The 6687-nt window shown below is 40.0% G+C and overlaps 1 long non-coding RNA gene across 1 annotated transcript; it reads right to left on the reverse strand.

The window, feature by feature from the left end:
- Nucleotides 1-318: 318 nt before the first annotated feature.
- On the reverse strand, nt 319-6255 carry LOC133251134 (uncharacterized). The gene is made up of 2 exons (XR_009737529.1): nt 3209-6255; nt 319-3032 (listed from the first exon to the last, which is right to left on the reverse strand). It is a non-coding gene; the product is annotated as an uncharacterized LOC133251134 (long non-coding RNA).
- Between the last annotated feature and the right edge of the window lie 432 nt (nt 6256-6687).

Consider the following 6687-nt stretch of genomic DNA (forward strand, 5'->3'; position numbering starts at 1 on the left):
ACTGGTTCGATCCCTGATCTGGAAAAATCCGATATGCCATGGAGCAACTAAGTCCATGAGCCACGACTATTGAACCTGTGCTCTAGAGTCCAAGAGTTGCCACTACTAAAGCCCATGCACTTCAGAGCCCATGCACCGCAACACAAAAAGTCACTATAAGCAGAAGCCTGTGCACTGCAATGAAGAGTAGCCCCTGTCACTGCAACTAGAGAAAAGCCCACACAGCAACAAAGACCCAACACAGCCAAAAATAAAATAAATACATGAATAAAACTATTTAAAAGATAATAAGCAGTGAATAAAATTGAAACCCAAACATATCAGAAATTATATATTAAAGACCTAATACCCATTATAAAAAAGTTATCAAACTGATTTAAAACAACAACTATATGCTATTTCCAAGAGGCACATTTAAAACAAGGGTACAGAGGAAATTCTCTGGTGGTCCAGTGAAAGTCCACTGGACTCAGCACTCTCACTGCCATGGCTGGGGGTTCAGTCCCGAGCCACAAGTGGCACAGAGTGGCCTAACCACTCCCTCCAAACAAACAAAATACCCAAGGATACAGAAAAGGTTGGAAGTGAAAGGATGGGAAGAGTTATGCTCAGTTCAGTTCAGTTCAGTCGCTTAGTCGTGTCCGACTATTTGCGACCCCATGAATCGCAGCACGCCAGGCCTCCCTGTCCATCACCAACTCCCGGAGTTCACTCAGACTCATGTCCATCGAGTCGGTGATGCCATCCAGCCATCTCATCCTCTGTCATCCCCTTCTCCTCCTGCCCACAATCCCTCCCAGCATCAGAGTCTTTTCCAATGAGTCAACTCTTCGCATGAGGTGGCCAAAGTACTGAAGTTTCAGCTTTAGCATCATTCCTTCCAAAGAACACCCAGGGCTGATCTCCTTTAGAATGGACTGGTTGGATCTCCTTGCAGTCCAAGGGACTCTCAAGAGTCTTCTCCAACACCACAGTTCAGAAGCATCAATTCTTCAGCACTCAGCTTTCTTCACAGTCCACCTCTCACATGCATACGTGACCACTGGAAAAACCATAGCCTTGACTAGACAGACCTTTGTTGGTAAAGTAATGTCTCTGCTTTTCAATATGCTATCTACGTTGGTCATAACTTTTCTTCCAAGGAGTAAGAGTCTTTTAATTTCATGGCTGCAGTCACCATCTGCAGTGATTTTGGAGCCCAAAAATATAAAGTCTGACACTGTTTCCTTATCTATTTCCAATGAAGTGATGGGACCAGATGCCATGATCTTCGTTTTCTGAATGTTGAGCTTTATGCCAACTTTTTCACTCTCCACTTTCACTTTCATCAAGAGGCTTTTTAATTCCTCTTCCCTTTCTGCCATAAGGGTGGTGTCATCTGCATATCTGAGGTTATTGATATTTCTCCCAGCAATCTTGATTCCAGCTTGTGCTTCTTCCAGCCCAGTGTTTCTCATGATGTACTCTGCAAATAAGTTAAAAACAGTATACGGCCTTGATGTACTCCTTTTCCTATTTGGAACCAGTCTATTGTTCCATGTCCAGTTCTAACTGTTGCCTCCTGACCTGCATATAGGATTCTCAAGAGGCAGGTCAGGTGGTCTGGTATTCCCATCTCTTTCAGAATTTTCCACATTTTATTGTGATCCACACAGTCAAAGGTTTTGGCGTAGTCAATAAAGCAGAAATAGATGTTTTTCTGGAACTCTCTTACTTTTTTGATGATCCAGCAGATGTTGGCAATTTGATCTCTGGTTCCTCTCCCTTTCCTAAAACCAGCTTGAACATCTGGAAGTTCACGGTTCACATATTGCTGAAGCCTGGCTTGGATAATTTTGTACATTACTTTACTAGCATGTGAGATGAGTGCAATTGTGCAGTAGTTTGAGCATTCTTTGGCATTGGCTTTCTTTGGGATTGGCATGAAAACTGACCTTTTCCAGTCCTGTGGCCACTGCTGAGTTTTCCAAATTTGCTGGCATATTGAGTGCAGCACTTTCACAGCATCATCTTTCAGGATTTGAAATAGCTCAACTGGAATTCCATCACCTCCACTAGCTTTGTTCGTAGTGATGCTTTCTAAGGCCCACTTGACTTCACATTCCAGGATGTCTGGCTCTAGGTGAATGATCACACCATCGTAATTATCTGGGTCATGAAGATCTTTTTTGTACAGTTCTTCTGTGTATTCTTGCCACCTCTTCTTAATATCTTCTGCTTCTGTTAGGTCCATACAATTTCTGTCCTTTATCGAGCCCATCTTTGCATGAAATGTTCCCTTGGTATCTCTAATTTTCTTGAAGAGATCTCTAGTCTTTCCCATTGTGTTGTTTCCCTCTATTTCTTTGCATTGATTGCAATAATAAAAAAAAAGCTGATGTTACTAATACCAGAAAGAAAAAAAAAAGTAAGCCAAAGGCATTGCTATAGATAGAGTTTTACTTCTCTAAGTAAGGAAGATGTAGCAAGTCTGTAATTGCATGTACCTAATGGCATGGCCTCAAATATATTATGCAAAACCCACATAACTAAGTAGAAATAGATAACTCAACAATTATCTCATTAATTGATAGGACAAGTGGATAAAAATTCATAAGGAGTAGAGAAGATTTGAACAATACATTACAAAATTGATCTAATGTCTTTATCTAGGTGACTGCATCCAGAGTCTGCAGAACACATGTTCTTTTCCAATGCTTGTGGAATCTTCATTAAGGTCAAACACACACTGGGCCATAAGCAAATCTCTACAAACATAAAAGGATAGCAACCATATACAGTATGATTTCTAACCAAAATGCAATAACAAATTATAACTAGGAATTTCCTGTGTTTCAAAATTTAAACATGCACTTCCAAATAACCTAGGTTATCTGTTATAATTATCTGTGTTTTGTTCTTTCTTATCATACCAGAAGTCTACCAGAAGAGAATTTTAATTCTCTTTTCAAAGTACCAACCTTGACTTTTGATCCTCTCTGTTGTGTTACAGTTTCATTGATTTTTACTCTCATCTTCTTTATCTCCTTTAACTTTTAAAAATAAGACAGATCATTAATCAACTTAACAATACTGTTTATGTGAAGTTTTATAAAATACAAAGTGCTTTCTCATTAATCCTCAAAGCAACTTTGTGAGTTGGGTCTTTTCCTTCATTTTTACAGATGGGGAAATTATAGATAATTATCACATTCACCAGAATACTGACCCCAGATCAGAGGAACTTCTCCTGCTATTCCAGGGCCTCCTTTTATTCTCTGAAGTCTTCAGGAACACTTAACCAAAACAGCCATGGTTAAGATAGTAGAAGCTTAGCTCTCACCAATCCTTCCTTCAGTAGTCTCCAGCATGCCTATTACCAAGAAAACAGAGGGATGGGGAGGGAGTCGGGAGAAAACTGTGTACAGCATGAGTGGGCAGGCTGCCTAGCCAGAGAAGCAAGTGTGAAGCAGCCCTTGATCAACCCAACACTCTGGGTTACTGGACTAGAGCTGGAGGCTCTTCTTGTTGACCACTTTTCCAGGAAAAAAAAAAAATTTTCTTAGAAACAATGGATTGCTTGCTTAGAAGCAAATACCACAGAGTAAACATATCTAAAAAAATATTTCTTCTCAAATCTTGTGTGGGGTGGTCCTTGGGGGATTTTCTTGGCTTGAAGATGGGGCTGTATTCCATTGCCTGAGTGTCTGTCTAGATGTATGAATCCTTGGACAGGGGCCACCACACTGTCAGACTTATTTCCCACACCCTTCTATGAATGCTTCTCATTCCAAGCACATTTCTAAGGGCTCTAATAACACTAACCTCCTCAACCCTCATTACAACCTCTGAGGTTGTTACCATTATTATCCCAACAAGAGGTAGATGAGGACACATGAGCAAAGAAAACAGGAGGTTTAGTTACTTGCTTAGTCATCTGGGAATAAGTGAGAGTCCTTAGTTGAACCCCAGCTTCATGGCGGAGAGACTGCTCTTGGCTACTATTCTGTGTTGCCTCTCTGCGTGGGATTCACACAAACTCCTTCCTGAGCATAACTGATACTATTCACAGCCTGAGAAGAACTGCCAGGAACACTCAATGGAAAGAAAAATGGAGTTAAATATTCTGACTTCCTTCTGCATGTCTCCAGTCAAGGCCCTCAGCTGAGGTTGGGGAAGAGGCATGGAGAGACTTCCCAGGCCAGGGAATTCCCTAGGAAACCTTAAGGTCCTGATGCAGACAGACTTCAGGTCCCTACTGTCTGTCCTCAGCTAGTTGATCCTTAGGTGACCATTTCTCATTTTTTAATCTCATGAGGGAAAATTTCCCTTGCATTTTATGACTGATATTCAGTACTTTTTACCTATAGTGTCTCTGTACATAAACCCTGATGAAATTATTTTTCAAGCTTTTGCTTTCAGACAAATTAGCTAGAAATAGAGTGTACTCCTATGGAAAGCTTTTTCAAACTCACTGTTTATTAAGGTTTTCCCTTCCCTCTCTATTGCTTCTCTCTCCACTCACTCCTTCTATGAGTTCCGTAAGGACTGAACTCACTTCAGAATCTTTCCCATACTCCTCCCAACTGTGAGACCTTTAGTAAGTTTTGTTTCTTACCCCCTAGGAATTTTCTCAGTTCAAATAAAATTTCTAATTTATTGGCACAAAACTGTGATATAATATCTTTTTGTTTTAATGTCTGTAGCATTTGTAACACAAAACTTTAGAAATCTGCTGAGACTTCAAGGGAATTTATTCACACTGTTGTAACAGGGAAAGATTTAAAGGGAATCTCTCCCCAAACATGAGGAATGAGAGAGGTCTTATAGGGCAAAGAAACAAAAGCAGCACTGAATACTGCAGTTTTGGTGGGTTTTGTAAGGTAGGTATTGTGATCTTTTTTTTTTTTTTAGGTATTGCAATCTTACAGAAATGAGTTGTGCTTCTTTCTGATCTGGCTCATCGTGACTGTTACATTCCTGTTCTCAGAATTGTTGAGTCAGGAATTTAGGAGTGAGCTATTCTCAGAATAGCAGAGAGCAAGAAGGTCAGTGTATGTTCAGAGAAGAAAAATTTACAGTTCTCTGTATTCTCCCTTTTTATCCCTGACTTTGCTTATTCAGGCTCTTTTTTTTCTTGATCAGTCTCACCAGAGGTTTGTCAGTTTTATCAATCTCTTCCAAAACACACAGACATTTGGCTCTCTGTGCTGCTGCTGCTGCTAAGTCACTTCAGTTGTGTCTGACTCTGTGCAACCCCATAGACGGCAGCCCACCAGGCTCCCCCGTCCCTGGGATTCTCCAGACAAGAACACTGGAGTGGGTTGCCATTTCCTTCTCCAATGCATGAGAGTGAAAAGTGAAAGTGAAGTCACTCAGTCGTGTCCGATCCTCAGCGACCCCATGGACTGCAGCCTACCAGGCTCCTCCGTCCATGGGATTTTCCAGGCAAGAGTACTGGAGTGGGGTGCCATTGCCTTCTCCGCTGGTCTCTATGATGTTTTTCTATTTTGTTAGTTTCAGCTTTTTATTACTTCCTTGTAACTTCCATTAGGATTTGATTTTCTTTTTGAAGTGTTGCTTAGGTGATTAATTACCAGGTTTTTTGATTTTCTGAAATATCTTTTAAGCTATAAATTTCTAAGTACTGTCTAAGCAATATCTCTCCGGTTTTGATATGTAGTATTTTCATTATCATTCAGTTGAAAATACTTTCTTCTTTGAACTGTGATTTTAAAATGTTTATGCAAATTTCTGAATAGACATGCTTTATACATTTTTTTTTATTAATTTCTAATTTCAGTTATTTAAATTTTGTTCAGATTTACTTTCTGGTCCAGCATATTTGTCAAGCCCCCTACCCCAGGTTTACCGAAGTATAATTGACGCATAACATTGTGTAGGTATTTTTGAAAATATTTTATGTGTTCTTGACAAAAAATATGCATCCTTGATACACTGGTGCAGTGTCCTATACATATGCATTAGAATGCTTTTAACCTTATTGTTAAAATCTGTATCTTTACCAATTTTTAGTCTGTGTGTCCTATTAATTAGAGAGGTAAAAAAAATCGTAACTGTGGATTTAATATTTTTTGTGTTCTGAATACTTTTAAGGTAGATACTAACTTATAACTGTTCTATCTTTTCAGTGTTTTTTTCTTTCCGGAACGTTTTGTCTTAATGTAACAACTCCCTTTATCTCTAAGAATGGTTTGTGCCTTGAAGTCCCTGCCCCATCTAAAATTAGTAGAGCTACATCAGTTTTATGGAGAAGGAAATCCCATGGGCGGAGAATCCTGGTAGGCTGCAGTCCATGGGGTCGCTAAGAGTTGGACACGACTAAGTGAATTCACTTTCACTTTCATGCATTGGAGAAAGAAATGGCAACCAACTCCAGTGTTCTTGCCTGGAGAATCCCAGGGACGGGGGAGTCTGGTGGGCTGCTGTCTATGGGGTTGCACAGAGTCACACATGACTGAAGTGACTTAGCAGCAGCAGCACATCAGTTTTATGTTAGCTTCATATAACTTCTTTCCATTCTTTTACTTTCAAACTTAGTGTCCTTATATTTGAGTCTCTTGTAAGTAGTAATATAGTGGGATTTTGTACTTTTGCCCTGTGTGCTAAGGTCTGTGTGTGTTCCCCCAGAATTTGCAGGTTGGAATCCTAATGCCCAATATAATGGTGTTAGGAGGTGGGGGCCTT

This window comes from Bos javanicus, chromosome 7, assembly GCF_032452875.1.
Source record: "Bos javanicus breed banteng chromosome 7, ARS-OSU_banteng_1.0, whole genome shotgun sequence".
Lineage (NCBI taxonomy): Eukaryota > Metazoa > Chordata > Mammalia > Artiodactyla > Bovidae > Bos > Bos javanicus.